This window comes from Triturus cristatus, chromosome 6 (assembly GCF_964204655.1).
Source record: "Triturus cristatus chromosome 6, aTriCri1.1, whole genome shotgun sequence".
In the NCBI taxonomy this organism is placed as follows: Eukaryota; Metazoa; Chordata; class Amphibia; order Caudata; family Salamandridae; genus Triturus; species Triturus cristatus.
This window is the reverse complement of record NC_140589.1, coordinates 254,370,586-254,392,029: the sequence shown is the minus strand read 5'-3', so window position 1 is coordinate 254,392,029 and position 21,444 is coordinate 254,370,586. Positions and strand designations below refer to the sequence as shown.

The window sequence follows — 21,444 nt, the reverse complement described above, 5'->3', positions numbered from 1 at the left end:
ATGAGAATGAATTCCCCAACTTACAACTCACCACGGGGCGCGTTTGCACAATGGTGAAGGAAGGGGGCATGGCCTGAGGGAGTTGCAGAGAGGTGTTCAGAGGCCACGCCCCTTTTTACAACTTTTTAGCTAGTTGTCCCTGACCCCCTCCCACCTTCCCTCGATGGTCTGTGTGAATGCTATCATACTCTCACTGTTGCTCTCCATGGTGTGTCTTGCTTCTAGTGCCCATCCTGCCTGACCTCCATGGTCATCTTGCTGCTCCTGCCCCCTTGTCCCCAGCCCTCTGTTTCCATGTGCAGACTAGGCCTGGGCGAAAATTCCGTTCCGCTTGTGGAAATTGCGATAATTTGACATTTTCGCGTTCCGCGGAGAGCGCAAAAATGTCAAAATTTCCACAATCCACATCTGTGGTGTGTTCTAAGGTGATTTTGCAATGTGAAAAAGCCTTCTGCTGTGATATCATGAATCATGTTTGAGAGAACTATTTTCTCATGCTTTTCCCACAGAGGTTTGGAAGGTGATCTATAAGCTAAACTGAGAGCTTATTTTCTGTAAATTCACATTATCTTTCTCAGTCATGTGAGAATGAAGTCTGACATTCTCAGTAAAACATGTACATCCAACAAGGGCAGAGACTGTCAGTTGATTCCTTTGTGTTCTACTGCTGCTTCCCAGAGTGTTCTAAAGAACAACTAGAGCGCTAACAGTCCTACTTATGACAAACCTGAAGCCATCTTGATTGGAAAAAAGTAGTAACTCTTAAAACATTTAATTTACAAAGGAACAAAATGAGGGGGTTCGTTTTGCCATAGGAATTATGATTAGTGCTGTAGAAAGAAAAATTAGGGCACATTTTGACTTCTTTAATCCTCTTCTATTTCATAAAAAAATTCTGACATGCAGACTGAAACATGCACTTTGAATACCAGCAGCAGACTTCCCTGGTGAGCGGTAGCTTTACTACAGTGAACTAATGAGCAACTAGAGTGCTAACATTCAGAATTTATGGCAAATGTGTGACACATCTGAATGCCTTCTTGATGGAACCAAAGTAAAAAACAAAGTATTTCCTACTGAGGAGACTGCAGTAAATGAGGAAATTAGGAAACTTCATAACAAATAAGTCTCCCAAGATGGCCACCAGAGACAAAAGAGCCCAAATGTAGCCCAAATATCACCCAGATGTAGCCCAAGTATAGCCCAATGACAGAATGTCCCAGAGTGTTCTTAAGAACAACTAGAGCGCTTACTGTCTTACTTATGACAAAAGTATGGCACACCTGAAGCCATCTTGATTGGAATAAACTGGTAACACTTAAAACATTTAATTTAAAAAGGAACTCAATGAGGGGGTTCATTTTGCCATAGAAATTATGATTAGTGCTGAAGAAAAAAAAATGAGGGCACATTTTGACTTCTTTAATCCTCTTCTATTTCATAAAAAAATTCTGACATGCAGACTGAAACATGCACTTTGAATACCAGCAGCAGACTTCCCTGGTGAGCGGTAGCTTTACTACAGTGAACTAATGAGCAACTAGCGTGCTAACATTCAGAATTTATGGCAAATGTGTGACATATCTGAATACCTTCTTGATGGAATCAAAGTAAATAACTGAAAGCATTTCCTACTGTGGAGACTGCAGTAAATGAGGAAATTAGGAAACTTCATAACAAATAAATCTTCCAAGATGGCCACCAGAGACAAAAGAGCCCAAATGCAGCACAAATATCACCCAGATGTAGCCCACGTGTAGCCCAATGACAGAAGTGTGCAAAACACTTATTATTTTGTGTTTTTGCAGTGTTATATAGTGCAGACTTGTCAGGTATTGGAGTGCTTTACATGAGCATTGGTTACATCACACAAGATCAAATTCATTTTGGTTGTAGACATGAGGAGATTAAGTGATTTGACCAGAATCACAGAATGTTGAGCTGAAGCAGAAACTCCAACCTGGTTCTCCAGTTGCAAAGTCTGCAGCTCTGGAAGTAACACCACCTCCTCTCCCCTAAGTGCAACATTGAATCAAGTGGTCAACTGGATAAAAAAACATAAAGATTACAAATAATTTAAAAGTGCTTTGTCCCTATTTGAAAACTCAGAAAATATGTCCTCATTTTAGTTTTTTAGAGCACTAACCATAATTTTGATGCAAATAAGACCCTCTCATATGTGTAATTGCTAAAGGAAATGCTCTAGGTATTACAGCTTTGATTACATCAAGATGAAGTCGGGCGTTCCACTCTTTTGTAATAAATATAGAATGTTAGCTATCTAGTTGTTCATTGGGATACTGTTGAGAGGCAGAGGCCAGGGGCACAGACTCTGAAAATTGAAGGCAGGTAGGAGAGTGCAGAGGCAACAATTTGACCACACTGGACAGGCAGGAAGGGCAGTGGCGCACAACAGACTATGGAGGGCAGTGGAAAGGGGGGCAGGGGCAACAAACCAACAATACAGGACTGGCAAGAGACGCTGTGGCAATATAATAGACCATTGTGGGCAGAAGGAAGAGGCAGTGGTATTGATCACAAGGGAGGGGGGTAAAGCCCAAAGTCAATTTGGTGAGCGCAATTGTTTATGCAGAGGCACCACATGATAAAGTTATATTTCGGTCCTTCAAGGGCTCAACGGTGTACTACTCCAAATTTGTACAGGATATTGCTTATAAAATGGAGCCTCTGAGAGAGTTACTGAGGAAGGGTAAGAAATTCATCTGGGCGGAAAGACAATATTGCACATGTTAGTACCTTATCAAAGTGACTTGAAAACCATTGTCATGGTGGATGCCAGCACAGTAGGAATGTGGGCTGTTTTATCACAGATGCTTGGCTAGGAGGAAAAGACCATAGCGTTTGCCTCACGTTCACTGACCGATGCGGAACAGAATTACTCAGTCGTTGAACTTGAAGAATTAGCTGCTGCCTGGACTACTTCCTACTTTAGAGTGTTTTATGGGGAGGCGTGTTTATCCACTTTCCTACATGTATCCATCCAGAACTACGCTCTAGAGGTCATAGAATCCCTACGTGTTGAACACAGCAGATTGCGGAAAGGAAACAAATCCTTTTGTTATTTAACCCTCACACACCCCATTGGTGTCATGCTTCATCATCGGGTTCACCCTGACTCCTAAAGGTCAGGGTGGGCTCGACCGTATTACAGGGAGCTCTTAAGAGATGTAGGCCTTGGGGACTTAAAGATAAAAATCCTACGTCGTTCCCCAGGTATCCCTTTTATTCACGGGGACGTATTGGATATTAAAAAAAAACTGTAAAAACGGGTTTTTCTTGGAGTGATGGTCCTATCACCCAAATAATCTGCCAACAAATTAATGGTCTCAAGGGTCCTGGGCTTTCATCAGGGCTCAAATGATTCCCTCCCTGGCGTTGACAGTGATTCACTATATCGGTCTTTCTATCTGTCTGTCTGTTTTGAAGGAACAGATAGCTGTAACCTTCGCGCATCATAAAAAGAGGAGAATACTTATCTCTCTTCTTCAGGTACGAGAAAACTGCTCGAAACCTGAACTACAATGAAAAAGCCAGAAACCTCACCAGGAGATTGGAGGAGAAGGGTTACCCCCAGAAGGTCATCAAGCAAGCCAAGAAGATTTCACACAGTACACCAGGTGAAGCCCTGTTGGAAACCAACATCAGGAAAGAGACCAAAGCACTCATGTGTATTACCACACACAGTTCCTCCTCCAATAACAAAGAAAATCATTAACGGAAATTGACACATTCGCACGTCTAACAAACTTACATATGAGAAACCAATGTTTTCATTCAGTAGGAATCGTAGCATCCGGAACACACTGGTTCACACGGACAACTGGGAACACGCACATGAGGCAATTGACCTTGTGGAATCAACCACCTGTGAAGGGTCACTTCCCTTCTGGAAGTTGTGTGGCAAGTCCCTTTACGAAGCACACCACTAGCATTAACCTAAGTCTCAAGTCTGATTGGGCGCAAAGAGACCACACTAACTGTAATACGTCTAACGTGGTCTACATGATCATATTCCTTTGTTACTCTATGTATGTTGGGATGACAACCAGAAAAATCAAGCTACGGATTGGTGAACATAGAAGCACCATTAGACGTAAAATTCCAGCGACCAAACAGACGGCCCACTATGTTTAAATGAATCACGACGACCAAGACATACAATGGACCATAATTGAAAAAGTTAAAGAGGGCCCTAATCTCATTAAGAGACTCTTGGAGAGAGAACAACGATGGGTCTATAGAATAGGTACAGACAAAAAAGGACTGAACAACTCATTACCATGAAACATGTTGAACAGAAACTGAATCAATACATGGGATCATGGAAGCGGTCATTTTTAAATCCACTCTGGGTTACCCTCTAATTACACAGGGTCACTACCTGTGATCACCAACAGTTATCTGGTAGTGAATGTCCAGAAGCCCTCCATTTACCCTTATTTCCATTTAAACATAGGTGTTCCCTTGCTAACATTGCACGAACCAACACGTCATTATATGGTTGTGGTTTGAGCACACTATAATTGACTCAGTTTCAGTTTATAATGAGAGATATGGTTGATCACTGAATCTGGCATGACTGTTCCGAGTATTGGTTTTAAGAGTACTCTTCCAGAAAATCTAATACCTAAAAGAAGGCAGCTCGTCCCTCTGGCCCTGCATTTGATAAATCTAGTTAGATAATATATATTACCAATACTATACTATGGTATATACTCTGAGTATTGTGCACGTTGCACGATCCAACTATCTCCACATTAAGTCAGATCACAGCCTAGTAGGATACATCTCTAAACACTACACACACCCATATTTTGTGGGCACGGGCTTGGTTTCTCATGAATGAGGATTCAATCTTCCCCCCTCCATATTCATTTTGATTTAGCCTTAAAATTGTTGTCCAGCACTATTTCAGCTATAGGAGTATAATGTTTTAGTAGTGCACACGAACACAACTATAGTCCCCATGAGCGTCCGTGGTTTCCTGTATTCCTGTCAACACACACACGCGCGCACACGAACACACACACACACACACACACACGTATGACATCTCGCATAAGCCCCGCTCTTTACACGCGCCCGTATCCGGAAAGTCTGGCTTGTACATTTAAGCGAGCTCTCAGACCAGCTCTGTGCATATATAGAGCTGGGATATACGGAGACCAAATTGGTGGCCCACGGGTTAGGACCTTTGAAGTTGTAAGTCAGTTTCACTACTGTCACGTCAGATTAAGGTAATGCGCGTGCTATTTGTATAATGTTGGCGGGAGTCTAACGGTGTAGTTTCTCACTCTCCCAACAGCGTGTGACTACAAGGCTGCCCGTGCCGTTATCCATGAGATACCAGTTGTTCCCCGAATTAGGGTAAGGATTTTTGAGCGCCATTGGACACACCAATTGGAATTTAGACGTCCTTTGTCATTGAACCAAATGCGATGCCTTTTTCACCACTATTGTATGAGTGATGTGCACACCGATGATTTGTATGACATACGATTACTCCATGCTTGGCACGCCACATACTATGATTGACACAGAATTCCGGCATACATTATGAATGGAATTTATTGATCGGAGATGAGTCAGTGTGGTTGAGCGTCTTTGATTATTACAAGGAGATATGCATTAATGAGAATAAAATAAAAAATGTGCGACAGTTCACGCACACCGCCTATTAGGCGAGATGTGATCTAATGATGGTATTTGAGCTCAGGGTCACTATCATGCACTAGCGATTAGACAACTTTTGGAATATGAGCACCCTTGCATGTTGGGTGCGGTCACACACATTATCTACGATTACTGAATTGTGTTTGTGTATATATATATATATATATATATATATATATAATATATATTAAAACCCTCTTGCTTCACAACAACAAGGTAGGAGTTGCACTCAGGATTGCAGGAAGAGAAATATTTATTGACTGACGCGTTTCAACCTCACGGTCTTTGTCAAAGTCACTTCAAGGAAAGGAAGTGGCTACATATAAAGGCATTTACAACCAAGCAGGTTTTAAGATAGACATAGAAGAAAGAGTCATAGGTATACATGAGAACAGACTCACTGCACATTGAGGCCGGCATTTGTAAAAAATTATTTTTCTTTACATTTATGTAAAAACAAATTTAAATGCCTTACTTATAGATTCTTAGTGTGGAAAGTAAAATAAAATGAAATACAATAAATTAAATATAAATAATAACAGAAAAAAAGCAGCACAGGCCAACATACTAGCGCAAGCTTAAACCGCTGTGTGCCAAAGAAAGAATAATCCCATCGATTGTGTACCAAGATGAAATGGTGCACGTCCAGAGCAAGTGAAACTGCCAAGTGGCATTGCAGATGCGAACAAAATAGCCTTGGTGGAAATAAACACCAAAACCTAAACAATTGAAGTGTCATAAATAGTACCTACCAAATGGGAGGTTCTATAAATATAAAGGCTCCGCAAGAGACAACTACTCTGGGTGGGCGCTAAATGGCTAGGCTAAGGATTTAAAGTAAAAACATGAATGACAAAATGATAAAAAATCACACAAAGAGTGTATCAGCAGAAAAATTATCTAAGGAAAAGCTTGGATCATGCTGGGAAAAACCCACCCCCAGTGTATAAAGAATCAAGACGTGGCGGCTGTGCATACCATTCAACCAAGCAGCCGCTCGAAGAAGTCGCGGCCGAAGGAATATTTGGGGAGAAATTGAATTTAGACTTGCCAAAGCAATACGTCTATAGAGATGGAATGGCAGGAGAAAGGAAAGGGCGGGGACTGCAAGTGGGCCAAAGGAAAAAAGAGTATATATTCAGTGTTCAAAATGTTGGGGCACCACAGGTATATGATATCTCCTCATCCTAGATGAACATGAAGGTCTTCCTCTCGATTGAGGCCGCCAGGCGCCTTACTCTGAAGGCGAATGATGTATTCAAATTCCAAACGTCGCAGGCGGTGTTCTCGATCACCTCCGCGTGGATGTACTGCAACCCTGTCGATTCCAAAAAATGAGATCTTCGAGCTGACATCAGTAATCTCTCCATGCTCTAGCGCGCAATGTTTAGCAATAGTGTAGGTAACATCCCTATTTCTGATGGCGCGGAGATGCTCAAGTATACGCTTCTTCACAGGAAACACAGTGCTACCAACATAGCGCAAACCACAAATGCAAGTCACAACATAAACAACATATTCAGTATTGCAATAAATAAAAGAAAGTATTTTCTCATTCCTTCCAATTGGTAACGGGTAACTTTTTACATTCTGGCTGTTAGCACAAGCCTTGCACTGGCCATATTTGTGGAAGCTGGGGAGTTCCTTCAGCCAAGTGCCTGTTCTCTTGGCTTGTTGTGTAAGGTGACTATGTACCAGTGTGTCCTGTAAGGATTTGCACCTACGGTAAGTGATGTGTGGTTTAGGGCTAACCAGCTTACCTATAACTGAATCCTGCCTGACTAGGTGCCAATGTTTGCTGACAATTTTATGCAGTGCCTGGGATGCATTAGAAAAAGTAGTGATAAGCCTAACTTCCTGTTTGTCCTTTCTTCGTGTTCTTGGGATCAGGAGACTGTCCCTGTTTCTACTGGAAGATTTCTCAATGGCTGCTCTAATAGTTTTACCTGAGTAGCCCGTGTTTTAAAGTAGTCAACCATGTTTATTGGTTCCTTGGACAATGCCTGTGGGGTACTGCAATTGCGTCTTGCTCTGAGGAGCTCTCCGTAAGGGATGCTTCTCTTAAGGCCTTCTGGGTGGTGACTCTGTGCGTGTAGAATGCTGTTCCCGGCAGTAGCCTTTCTGAACCGGCTTGTGTGTATAGTGTCATCAAGAACTTCTATTGAATTTCTGGATGTTCTAGTGGAAGTGGTATTAATCTTACTGGTGAACCTGAGATTGAGGCTATTAATGGAAAGTCCAGCAATTAAATCCTGTGGACCATCCCATATCAGAAAAATATCGTCAATGTAGCGGGTCCACAGGATTACATTATCTGAGTAATATCCATTGCCTTGGTGCCAGAGATGTTCCGCCTCCCACCATCCCATAAAAATACAGGCATAACTAGGTGCGAAGCAACTCCCCATCGCAGTACCTGTGTACTGTTTGTACCATGTGTCCCCAAATAAAAAACAGTTGTTATGCAAGCAAAAATGCAGCATATCCAGTGTGATCAAACATAGACATGGGTCTATTACGTAGGAAATATTTACATGCTTCTAGGCCTAGATCATGTTCGATGCAGGTGTACAATGACACCACATCAATGGTGGCAAGTACATAGGAGGATTTCCAAGGGATGCCTTGTATTTTGGAAAGAAAGTCCATAGTATCCCTACAATTGGATGGTAAATTAAAAACATAGTCACAGAGGAAGAAGTCAAGGTATATGGAGGAGTTTTCTAGTAAGCTTTGGTTGGCTGCAATGATGGGTCGCCCAGGTGGATTGGCAAGGTCTTTGTGTACCTTTTAGGGAGCATGTAAAACACTGGGCTGCTGGTTTCTCGGTCATCAGAAAGAGAAATTCATTATGTCTCTGGGTCCCTTGACCAAGCCATGTCTCTAATAATTGATGATATTGGACAATGGTATTCTTGTATTCAGCTTGGCTTGATCTTAAATAGCTGCCTGAGAACTCCAGCTGCCGTATTGCTTCGGTCTTATATTTATTGATGTCCCACAATACAACGTTCCCCCCCCTTTGGTCAGAGGGCTTAATGACAAAGGAATTGGCATTCTGCAAGGATAGTAGGCCCACCTTCTGTTCAGCTGTGAGATTATTGCCAAAGAAATTATTTTGTTTCTCCCAGAGCTGCATGAGCTCCGATAGAATCATCTCATGATAAGTATTGATTCCATCATGGAGGGTCACTGGAATGAATCTGGATTTGGGCTTAAAATCATTCCTAGATTCATGATCAATAGTGATTCCCACACTGATCAAAAGATCCCTATCCGTGTCCCAGTCTTTGCTGCCCTGCTCAATCTCTCTTGCCGCTGCCAAAAGATCAGTGTCACATATAGTCAAGGGGTCAGGTGCCGGGCTCTGAGTACTGAGTAACGGTGTTAAGGCAGGGACAGCCCACCTTGTTTCAAGGAGTGGACTTTGATAAGTTTTAATTTCCTTATAAACAGCAAAAATGTTAATGCGCGCTCTTGGGAACTTAAAATTCGCAGTGGGACAAAAGGATAAACCCAGTTCTAACAAAGCACGTTCCTCATTAGTAAGGTTGTGGGAAGAGATGTTAATGATAGAGGGATTGTTAACATTAGATTGCTCACCCATCATTTGTTGCGCTTGGAACACCGTTGTCCTTTCCCATAGGGCGTTTCGTTGTCTTTGGCCTTCGCCTCCTCTCCTAGTTTGGCTTTTTCTTGCACGTTGTTTCTGCCTTTTCGTCTTCCCCTGGGTGCTTTCTTTCTTCCACCCAGGCTCTCCTGTAAAAAACGGTATTCAGTCAGTGAAGGAAGGGGCCTCATACCGGTGCCAAAGTGCCAGGTGCTTCGTCCAGATCCGATGGAACATCCGAGCTTGATTCAGAGGTTCCAGGTTCCACAGTGCGCGTCATCTCGGATTGCGCAAAATCTCTCCTTGCTGAATCATATTTGTGACCAAAGGTTAATATGCGGGCTTGGGCATAATCATTGCGGTCCCTTATAAATTTCCAGCGCTTCTTGGATTTGATGCCTTCTTCATACTTAAGAAGCCTGGCGTGCATATCTTTTAGAAAGGAAACGATCTCACTCTGAGATTCATGCTTGTCCAGCATTTTTCGAAGTGTTTTGATTTCTGCCTCCACTTGTTCCAGCTCGAGGGCTGCGTATTTGGCTAGCATTTCCAGCATCTGCCTGCATGTGGAGGCCATGAGTGCAGACCATTCCTCCAGGAGTTTGGGGTTGGGATTCTGATAAGTAGGTGTAATCAGAATCTGAGTCCACGTGGGACGCGCTCCACCTCGATGTAGTTGTGGAGCGAAATAACCTCCCAACTCCTGTTGATCTCCTTCTTGCACAATTTCTCTAATCTGTATAGTTCCTGTTTGAGTGTAGATGCGCTGCCGCCCAGTAAGACGCCTCCTGCCCCCTCATTTAGATTAGTATCACTTTCAGTGAAGGCAAATAATGACTTGGCAACGTCCATCCGTTTCCGCATTGCCTCACTCATGATGAATGGATCATGCCGGCAGATAGCCGCTTACGTTAATCCCCTCTGGCAAAACCTTTCATATGCAAAATATCAAGCCAGATATCTCCATTTCACCGATCCCTCGATCTATGTACTTTCGCAGTTGGTCCCGGCAATCACTTCCCGGGTCTGTCATGCAGCGGGGGTAGTCGGCTAAGAAAAAGCAGCTACCAGTAATCGCTGGTATTCTCAATCAAACAAAAATACCCCGTGGCTGTGCTTAATACAGTACCACTAGTCCTTTGTAGGTGCCGATATATGGCGGGGATCGTGTTGCGGGAAGGAGGTAGTAACCATAGATCACAATTTACTGCAGTGGTTAAAAGTTGCAGTTACAATCAAAAGGGACAGTCAAAAGTTACAAGTGCGGCTAAAACTACTTCCTCATGTGAGCCGCTACCGGAGTCGACACAAACCACTGTCCTCTGGTTCACTTGGTGATTTAGCGATTTAGAAATCCCGTCGTAGAAATACTCCAAGAGAACTCCTGTCACGGCACAGTCTTTTCTCCCAACATGCCGCCAACCTAACAGCACGGCCTGCCACGCAAATATTCAAAACAATAAACTCTTCCTGTGGCAATCCTTCTCCGTTCCTGCGTCCTTACCTAGTCAGACACAACTAGGTCAGGCAGCGATCGGAGCACCCCTGCCGCTTTCGACCATAGAGACGGGACATACTGGACGTGCTTCAGAGCCTCTGAGAGCGGAAAGAGTCCGCCGACGCTGAACTCAATTTTCCTTCGCTTCCGCGACCCACTCTCCTTGGAAGCTCCTCACGTTGCCAGGAAACCAGTCCCGATGCTTGTTAGGTTCAGCACACAGATTTCTCCGTAGCGGCGGCGGGAATCGGGAAAGTAAACATACATCAAAGCACCAGCTTTTCATCTGACCACATCCACCAGCTGGGGTTGGTGCGAGCAGGCGGGCGCTGGACCCGCTGTGAAATGTGAGAAAACCCTCTAGCTTCACAACAACAAGGTAGGAGTCGCACTCAGGATTTCAGGAAGAGAAACATTTTTTGACTGACGCGTTTTCAACCTCACGGTCTTTGTCAAAGTCACTTCAAGGAAAGGAAGTGGCTACATATAAAGGCATTTACAACCAAGCATGACCAAGCAGGTTTTAAGATAGACATAGAAGAAAGAGTCATAGGTACACATGAGAACAGACTCACTCCACATTGAGGCCGGCATTTGTAAAAAATAATTTTTCTTTACATTTATGTAAAAACAAATTTAAATGCCTTACTTATAAATGCTTGGTGTGGAAAGTAAAATAAAATGAAATACAATAAAATAAATATAAATAATAACAGAAAAAAGCAGCACAGGTATATATATATATATATATATGTGTGTATGTATATATGTATATATATATATATGTGTGTGTATGTATGTATGTATGTATGTATGTATATATATATATATATATATATATATATATATATATCTATATCCAATTCAAATGCCACGATTCAGTATGCTCTCAGTAAAGGAAGACGAAGTCCCCAGTGAAATTGCAGGTCAGGTTTAATTCACACAACGCGTTTCGGCACACAGCCACAGTCTTGCATCTCATTGCGGTCAAATGAAAATGGACAACAAAATAGGACTAACTCCGCCAACCAGACACAGACAAAGCCGTAATGGGCGGCCATCTTAGACTGTGCACGAACCTCAGTAGGTAAACAATACAAACAAATTAAAGTAAAGTGCATGGTCATAGTACTAGGCAGAGAAAAGGAAAGATATAAATAGTGCCTGCTGAGTAAATCCCAAAGTGCATTCATACAAATATGAGTATCTGGCACGATGCAAAATACATCACGGAAATATACTGCTGTCCACATCAAGGGATACAAAATTGTTGATCAGTGTCAACACGGTTTGTAGGTGGAACAATCACTCGTAAACTATAATGCAAGTGCATAGGTCAAAGATGCTAATGGTTACATGTCCGTCTGCTAGGTATGAACAAGAATCCATGTTGGAATGTGATAGGAGTGCAGAGAACGTGTTAACGTATAAATTCTGCGCTTAAATACACTGAAATAAATGTGAAGGAGACAGGATCAGTGGAGGAGTGAGGTAAAATTGCCCAAGTGGGCATCGAACTCAAACATGATAATGTTGAACTCCACATTACAGACATGTTATTAAAGTCTCTGAAAGTAACACATAAGAGATAAATATAAGAGCTGTTGGTTAAGGATACAAATTGTGAGACTCATGGATAGTGCAGGTGAAATCAAAGGGAAAAGGGTAGGATGCCCGTGTAGGTGCTGTCAAGTGATGGGGCCCCTTCCTTCTCTCCTGTAAGAAATACAAATAGATAAAATCTAGATTAAAAACATGAACTGTTGTAGTAAGGACTCCCTTAATACGTACATACATTGTTAAGTTAGCATAACCACGTTAGATGTTAGAAAACCATCTTGCTGCTTTTGCGCACGACACTGCGTTCACATGTTATTGCTTAAACAAACTGCTGACTCGAGCTTTGCCTCACACGAGAGCAATCTGTTGTTACCATCCAGAGCTCTGCGCAGCGACCTTGGTCTGTACATGATGTGACAAACAGTCTGGGTTGTTAGACAATGCATGTTTTCCACTCTAGGTTGATCGACCCATTATTTAGCCATAACACACAGGCAGCTACAAAATACCTGAAAGTTGGTGCTTTTAATATTACAGCCCTCATGTTTAATATTCAGACCGAAGACGAGCCTTCCTGCGAGAAGACTCCTGATGCTCCTGTGATGTGATTTCACTAAGCTGATCTTTGAGGTATGGGGTCCCCTATTCAAGCCTAAGAGACCTTCTATTAGCATAATAATAATATTAGCTTCTTAGTAAAGGGAAGGTGGTAGTATCCACTGTCATTATAACATGATCACCCCTTTTATATTCTATGGTATTGTAACGATGCTGATGGTTTTGATTTTAATCATTTGTCTGCTTGTATTAGCCAAAGTACTGCATCTTAGGACACGTGGTCTATAAAAATAAACTCTTTTTATTTTCACCGTGTCTCTGTTGATTCTTGTTGTGGACTGATGTGAGAATAATATACAAACAGGTATTTCCGATTCCCACCATTCCTGAGAGTACACTGAGTAGCTTGTTCTGGGTTGTCTTTTCATTGGGATCGCCGAGCTAAATCTCGGATAACGAATGGGACACTTATGCTAGCCGGATACTGGGTTCTGGGTTCTGAGGTGAGTTTCTGGTACACCACAATTCACTGAGGTCCTGGGGTTCTACGCAAAGTTCTGTATATACGCAGAATCCCTGCAACACTGTGGAAAGAAAAACGTCATTCTAAAGAGGAGGTTGTCGGAAGAAATAGCAGCAAAGATTGTATATAAGAAAAGTTATGCAGTAGTTGACATCACGTACAGCATACATCGTCAAACATCAAACAAAAGAACATCTCTAGAATTACGAGTCAGTTTTAAGATGTATTGACATTTCCTCATCCATGTTAAGGCCTCCAGGGGTCTTGGTTTGGAACTCTATAATATACCTGGATTCTCTTTGTCTTAGGGCCAATACCCTATCTCCCCCACGAGGGTTCTTGGGTATATGTTCCAAAATAAGGTAACTCATTTCTGCTACATTGGAGTAATGTCGATCAAAGAAATGGCGAGCTACGGGATATTTGGGATCATTGTTTGTGAATGCTCTTTGGTGTTCCAATATCCTCTTTTTGGCTGCACAGGTAGTGCTACCAATGTACCAAAGATTGCATGGACACATGATGGCATAGATCACAAAATTGGTGCTGCATGTAAGAAATTGAAAAATCTTTTTGGTTACCCCTCGATATTCTAGTGATGCTTTGTATTTGCTGTATTTACAGGCTTTGCAGTGGCCACATGGGTAGAAACCTATCAATCCATGATCTGTGGTGGTGGGATAATTCATAATATCATTTCTGACCACCCAGTCACGTATGTTTTTATCTCTTCTATACGTGATGATGGGTCTGTCAGTGATGAGATCCCCTAGTGTGTTGTCTGCCTTAAGAATACTCCAGTGTTTGGAAACTATATGCTTTATTTTCTGAGAGTCAGTGTTGTAAGTTAGGATGAGGCGGGTCCCCGCCTCTCCTTGTTCTTCATCCACTGCACCAGTATCTTGTAAAGTCTCCTTGCGTTCTACTTTGTCTGCCCTGTCTCTGGCTTTGTTGAGGACCCAGCGTGGGTAACCTCGATTCAGAAACCTGGCAGTGATGTTATCTCTTTCCTCAAAATAAGAAGCAATGTTGTTACAGTTACGTTTTGCCCTCAGCAGCTCCCCATAGGGGATACTCCACTTGAGTGCCTCTGGATGGCTGCTGAGGGCATGAAGCACACTGTTGCCCGCAGTGGCCTTTCGGAACAGGGCAGTAACTACCTTCCCATGTTCAATTTTGAGGCTAACATCTAAGAACTCTGCTTTATGGGCATCGATGTTCCCAGAAAGTACAATGTTGTATTCATTGGCATTGAGAGTATCAATAAAGATCTCAGCCTCTTCTTTTTTGCCATTCCAGACAATGAACAAGTCATCTATGTAGCGACGCCACATGATGACTTTGGAAAGGTGTTCCTGCAATGGGATCCTGCTCGAGATGACATGCTCCCAGTATCCCATGAAGAGATTGGCAAAGCTGGGAGCAAAGCAAGAACCCATTGCAGTACCGTTCACTTGCCTGTAGAGGGCGCCATTGAAAGAAAAAATGTTGTTTTGGAGACAGTATGTTATCATCTCCAAAATCATGAGGCTATGCTCACGATATTTTAATGGTCTCTGTTTGAGGAAAAATTCACATGCATTGAGACCTTGACTATGGTCAATTATTGTGTAGAGTGATTGCACATCTAACACAATAAAAAGATAACCGGGTTGCCATATCAAGTCATCAGTCTTGCCTAGGAAGTCTTTCGTATCTCTTAAGTAACTGGGCAGAGATACCACATATTCCCTAAGAAAATAATCAACATATTTAGAGATGTTTTCAGTAATGCACCCGATGGAAGATACAATCGGGCGTCCTGGGGGTTTGATGTTACTCTTGTGCAATTTGGGTAAAAGGTATAAAATGGGTACCCTGGGATGATCTTTCTTCAAGTAACAAAACTCCTCCCACTCTAGAAGGCCCTTGTCTCTCCTGGTAACCAATTTATCACAAATACTGGTGATACTCTGATGGTAAATATCCCAGTTGGCTGGAGTATAGAAGTTAGTGTCTTCAAGTTGACGTAAACCCTCAAGGATATAGTCCTCTCTGTCTAAGATCACTATATTGCCTCCTTTGTCAGCAGGACGTATGATTATCTCGGTATCAGAGGCTAGAGATTTCAGTGCCTGTCTTTGTGCCCAAGATAAGTTGTTAACATTGGTGGAATATTTTTTGTTTTTACTAAATCTCAATTCAGTGAGTGATTTGATAATGCAGTCTTGAAAGGTGTCAATGTGGTCATGTGGTAAGGTGGGTATAAAGGTGGACTTGGTTTTGAAGGGGTTTTTTTCTATCCTACCTGTGCTAATTTCCATGTCATTTAACAACTGTGTGGCATTGGTCTCTGTTACCTCCCCATTCTCACTATAGGCTAATTCGGTCATGGCGATTAAGTTGTCTATATCTCCAATGGCCAAATTGTCGTTGTTATTGACTGTGTTAGCTCTATTGTTGGTATTAGGGCTTTGTTTTTTCAATATGTGCCATTTTTTTAGTTTCAATTTGCGCACATATTTAAACAAATCAATCCTAGTTTCAGTGTACTTAAATGTAGTGGAGGGACAGAAGGATAAGCCAAGGCACAAAGTTCTTTTTTCAATGTCACTCATGGGTCTTTTCGAAAGGTTAACTACTGTCAAATTTACCATGGTCATATCCATTAGTAGTTCCTGTTTGAGCGGGTTCTGCGGCTTCCCATGGTACCCCTTCCTCTCTCTGTTGAGCCATCGTTGTGCGAGTCTCTTTTTTCTATTCCGGCGTTTCCCCTGCCTCTTCCTCGTCCACGTCCTCGTCCACGTCCCCGTGTTTTCGGTAGTTGGTTTTCCTCACTCACTCCTCCACTGATCCTGCCTCCTTCACATTTATTTCAGTGTATTTAAGCGCAGAATTTATACGTTAACACGTTCTCTGCACTCCTATCACATTCCAACATGGATTCTTGTTAATACCTAGCAGACGGACATGTAACCATTAGCATCTTTGACCTATGCACTTGCATTATAGTTTACGAGTGATTTGTTCCACCTACAAACCGTGTTGACACTGATCAACAATTTTGTATCCCTTGATGTGGACAGCAGTATATTTCCGTGATGTATTTTGCATCGTGCCAGATACTCATATATTTGTATGAATGCACTTTGGGATTTACTCAGCAGGCACTATTTATATCTTTCCTTTTCTCTGCCTAGTACTATGACCATGCACTTTACTTTAATTTGTTTGTATTGTTTACCTACTGAGGTTCGTGCACAGTCGAAGATGGCCGCCGATTACGGCTTTGTCTGTGTCTGGTTGGCGGAGTTAGTCCTATTTTGTTGTCCATTTTCATTTGACCGCAATGAGATGTAAGACTGTTGGTTTCACTTCTTTTCACACGTGAACAAGGCTGCGTGCCGAAACGCGTTGTGTGAATTAAACCTGACCTGCAATTTCACTGGGGACTTCGTCTTCCTTTACTGAGAGCATACTGAATCGTGGCTTTTGAATTGGATATTTTCGCCGGCTGGCTCCGCCGGAATGTATGCCAACCTCCAAGGGTCCCGGTAATCCAGCAGGAGCACCTTCTCTACTTGGATAACTTATCGAGGATTACATTTTGGACCGGCTGCAGAGGACATTAGAATACTTGTGTGCAGACCTCCGACTTCGGAGAATTCATCGTACAGCTGACCCCAAGGTAAGCCTGCCCGTTGAATGTTCGTCCTGTTAGGTGGGGGACTGGAGTTGTATCGCTGGAGAGCGTGTAACCACAGTTACACCACCTCGGGTTAACGACTAGCTGGGCGACTTTACCCCTCGGTCGTATGCGTACTTGACTACACCTTAGCACCTAGTATAGCTATAGCAGGAGATTTCTTCACTGGATTCGGTTTCTCGCACTAGTGGACTTCCACTACGATTACCGATCATACAGTGTATTCCCGGCATGCGATGCTACCAGTCCGGGGCTTCTCTTAGCAAAACTGTTTTGGCAGCAGAGGGAACTTCCGTATTCTGTGGAAGGGTACTGTAAGACGATCCCCCTTTTCCAAGATTTCTTGGTCAGGTATCAGACAACATTTAGGAGGAGGCTGATAGGAGAGCGGCAGCACTGACGCTATTCAGCAGAAAAAACCTAGCCATCACCAGACAAGGCACGGTCAATAAGAATGATTTACCAACACAGGCGCTGGAAGATAAAATAAAAAAACTGGAAAAAATGAAAAGAGCGGAAGTGTCAAAATGGTGGGAAGCTATTTCCCTTTAAAACTATGTAGACCAGAACATGGTACCAAGAGGATTGCGGATCTTTGTTACTCCAACTTATGAAGCCCCAAATCCCAAAATGCTAGAAGAGTGGTCACAACACTCAGCACTGAGTTTGAAAGGAATGATGGAAATACTCATTAAATATGCGTGGCAAGATAGAGATGACTTATTAAAACAGATCAACAACTTATGGACAGTGATGCACTCAGCAAAATTCTAGATCCTATGAAAGAACGTCTCGGCAAGCATGAGGAAGAAATAAAAGCAAGAAAATCTAGAAAGATGAACCGGGACTATGCCGACTATGAAAGTGGAAGGATTTTAACTTTCAGTAAAAAATATGACCATCTCTACAAAGTACAAGAAACTACCACGACAAGCAATGTAGCCGTGACTACCAATTCCATCAATTCAATCAATGATAACATCTTGTTGAGTGACACTGAATCTGACATTTCTGGAGGCAACACATCGGGAGAAGAACACAACCCCAAACAAGTCAATTTTTTAGACGAATTTCGGGTCCTGCAAAAGGATCGTCAAACAACAAGAGAAAACCAACTACCGAAAACACAGGGACGTGGACGAGGACGTGGACGAGGAAGAGGCAGGGGAAACGCAGGAATAGAAAAAAGACTCGCACAACGATGGCTCAACAGAGAGAGGAAGGGGTACCATGGGAAGCCGCAGAACCCGCTCAAACAGGAACTACTAATGGATATGACCATGGTAAATTTGACAGTAGTTAACCTTTCGAAAAGACCCATGAGTGACATTGAAAAAAGAACTTTGTGCCTTGGCTTATCCTTCTGTCCCTCCTCTACATTTAAGTACACTGAAACTAGGATTGATTTGTTTAAATATGTGCGCAAATTGAAACTAAAAAAATGGCACATATTGAAAAAACAAAGCCCTAATACCAACAATAGAGCTAACACAGTCAATAACAACGACAATTTGGCCATTGGAGATATAGACACCTTAATCGCCATGACCGAATTAGCCTATAGTGAGAATGGGGAGGTAACAGAGACCAATGCCACACAGTTGTTAAATGACATGGAAATTAGCACAGGTAGGATAGAAAAAACCCCCTTCAAAACCAAGTCCACCTTTATACCCACCTTACCACATGACCACATTGACACCTTTCAAGACTGCATTATCAAATCACTCACTGAATTGAGATTTAGTAAAAACAAAAAATATTCCACCAATGTTAACAACTTATCTTGGGCACAAAGACAGGCACTGAAATCTCTAGCCTCTGATACCGAGATAATCATACGTCCTGCTGACAAAGGAGGCAATATAGTGATCTTAGACAGAGAGGACTATATCCTTGAGGGTTTACGTCAACTTGAAGACACTAACTTCTATACTCCAGCCAACTGGGATATTTACCATCAGAGTATCACCAGTATTTGTGATAAATTGGTTACCTGGAGAGACAAGGGCCTTCTAGAGTGGGAGGAGTTTTGTTACTTGAAGAAAGATCATCCCAGGGTACCCATTTTATACCTTTTACCCAAATTGCACAAGAGTAACATCAAACCCCCAGGACGCCCGATTGTATCTTCCATCGGGTGCATTACTGAAAACATCTCTAAATATGTTGATTATTTTCTTAGGGAATATGTGGTATCTCTGCCCAGTTACCTAAGAGATACGAAAGACTTCCTAGGCAAGATTGATGACTTGATATGGCAACCCGGTTATCTTTTTATTGTGTTAGATGTGCAATCACTCTACACAATAATTGACCATAGTCAAGGTCTCAATGCATGTGAATTTTTCCTCAAACAGAGACCATTAAAATATCGTGAGCATAGCCTCATGATTTTGGAGATGATAACATACTGTCTCCAAAACAACATTTTTTCTTTCAATGGCGCCCTCTACAGGCAAGTGAACGGTACTGCAATGGGTTCTTGCTTTGCTCCCAGCTTTGCCAATCTCTTCATGGGATACTGGGAGCATGTCATCTCGAGCAGGATCCCATTGCAGGAACACCTTTCCAAAGTCTTCATGTGGCGTCGCTACATAGATGACTTGTTCATTGTCTGGAATGGCAAAAAAGAAGAGGCTGAGATCTTTATTGATACTCTCCATGCCAATGAATACAACATTGTACTTTCTGGGAACATCGATGCCCATAAAGCAGAGTTCTTAGATGTTAGCCTCAAAATTGAACATGGGAAGGTAGTTACTGCCCTGTTCCGAAAGGCCACTGCGGGCAACAGTGTGCTTCATGCCCTCAGCAGCCATCCAGAGGCACTCAAGTGGAGTATCCCCTATGGGGAGCTGCTGAGAGAAAAACGTAACTGTAACAACATTGCTTCTTATTTTGAGGAAAGAGATAACATCACTGCCAGGTTTCTGAATCGAGGTTACCCACGCTGGGTCCTCAACAAAGCCAGAGACAGGGCAGACAAAGTAGAACGCAAGGAGACTTTACAAGATACTGGTGCAGTGGATGAAGAACAAGGAGAGGCGGGGACCCGCCTCATCCTAACTTACAACACTGACTCTCAGAAAATAAAGCATATAGTTTCCAAACACTGGAGTATTCTTAAGGCAGACAACACACTAGGGGATCTCATCACTGACAGACCCATCATCACGTATAGAAGAGATAAAAACATACGTGACTGGGTGGTCAGAAATGATATTATGAATTATCCCACCACCACAGATCATGGATTGATAGGTTTCTACCCATGTGGCCACTGCAAAGCCTGTAAATACAGCAAATACAAAGCATCACTAGAATATCGAGGGGTAACCAAAAAGATTTTTCAATTTCTTACATGCAGCACCCATTTTGTGATCTATGCCATCATGTGTACATGCAATCTTTGGTACATTGGTAGCACTACCTGTGCAGCCAAAAAGAGGATATTGGAACACCAAAGAGCGATCACAAACCATGATCCCAAATATCCCGTAGCTCGCCATTTCTTTGATCGACATTACTCCAATGTAGCAGAAATGAGTTACCTTATTTTGGAACATATACCCAAGAACGCTCGTGGGGGAGATAGGGTATTGGCCCTAAGACAGAGAATCCAGGTATATTATAGAGTTCCAAACCAAGACCCCTGGAGGCCTTAACATGGATGAGGAAATGTCAATACATCTTAAAACTGACTCGTAATTCTAGAGATGTTCTTTTGTTTGATGTTTGACGATGTATGCTGTACGTGATGTCAACTACTGCATAACTTTTCTTATATACAATCTTTGCTGCTATTTCTTCTGACAACCTCCTCTTTAGAATGACGTTTTTCATTCCACAGTTCATGTTTTTAATCTAGATTTTATCTATTTGTATTTCTTACAGGAGAGAAGAAAGGGTCCCCATCCCTTGACAGCACCTGCACGGGCATCCTACCCTTTTCCCTTTGATTTCACCTGCACTATCCATGAGTCTCACAATTTGTATCCTTAACCAACAGCTCTTATATTTATCTCTTATGTGTTACTTTCAGAGACTTTAATGACATGTCTGTAATGTGGAGTTCAACATTATCATGTTTGAGTTCGATGCCCACTTGGGCAATTTTACCTCACTCACTCCTTCACTGATCCTGCCTCCTTCACATTTATTTCAGTGTATTTAAGCGCAGAATTTATACGTTAACACGTTCTCTGCACTCCTATCACATTCCAACATGGATTCTTGTTAATACCTAGCAGACGGACATGTAACCATTAGCATCTTTGACCTATGCACTTGCATTATAGTTTACGAGTGATTGT

The 21,444-nt window shown here is 42.4% G+C and overlaps 1 protein-coding gene across 3 annotated transcripts in view; it reads left to right on the top strand.

Moving 5' to 3' along the window:
• TDRD15 (tudor domain containing 15) overlaps positions 1–21,444 on the top strand; it is a 247,330-nt gene that overhangs the window by 119,984 nt on the left and 105,902 nt on the right. Inside the window, exon 2 of one of the 3 annotated variants that reach the window (XM_085610615.1) lies at positions 5,327–5,388. The exons of the other annotated variants lie outside the window; for them this stretch is intronic. The gene's annotated coding sequence lies outside the window, so the exon portion shown is untranslated. The remainder of the gene's footprint in view (positions 1–5,326; positions 5,389–21,444) is intronic. 3 annotated transcript variants of the gene reach the window in all.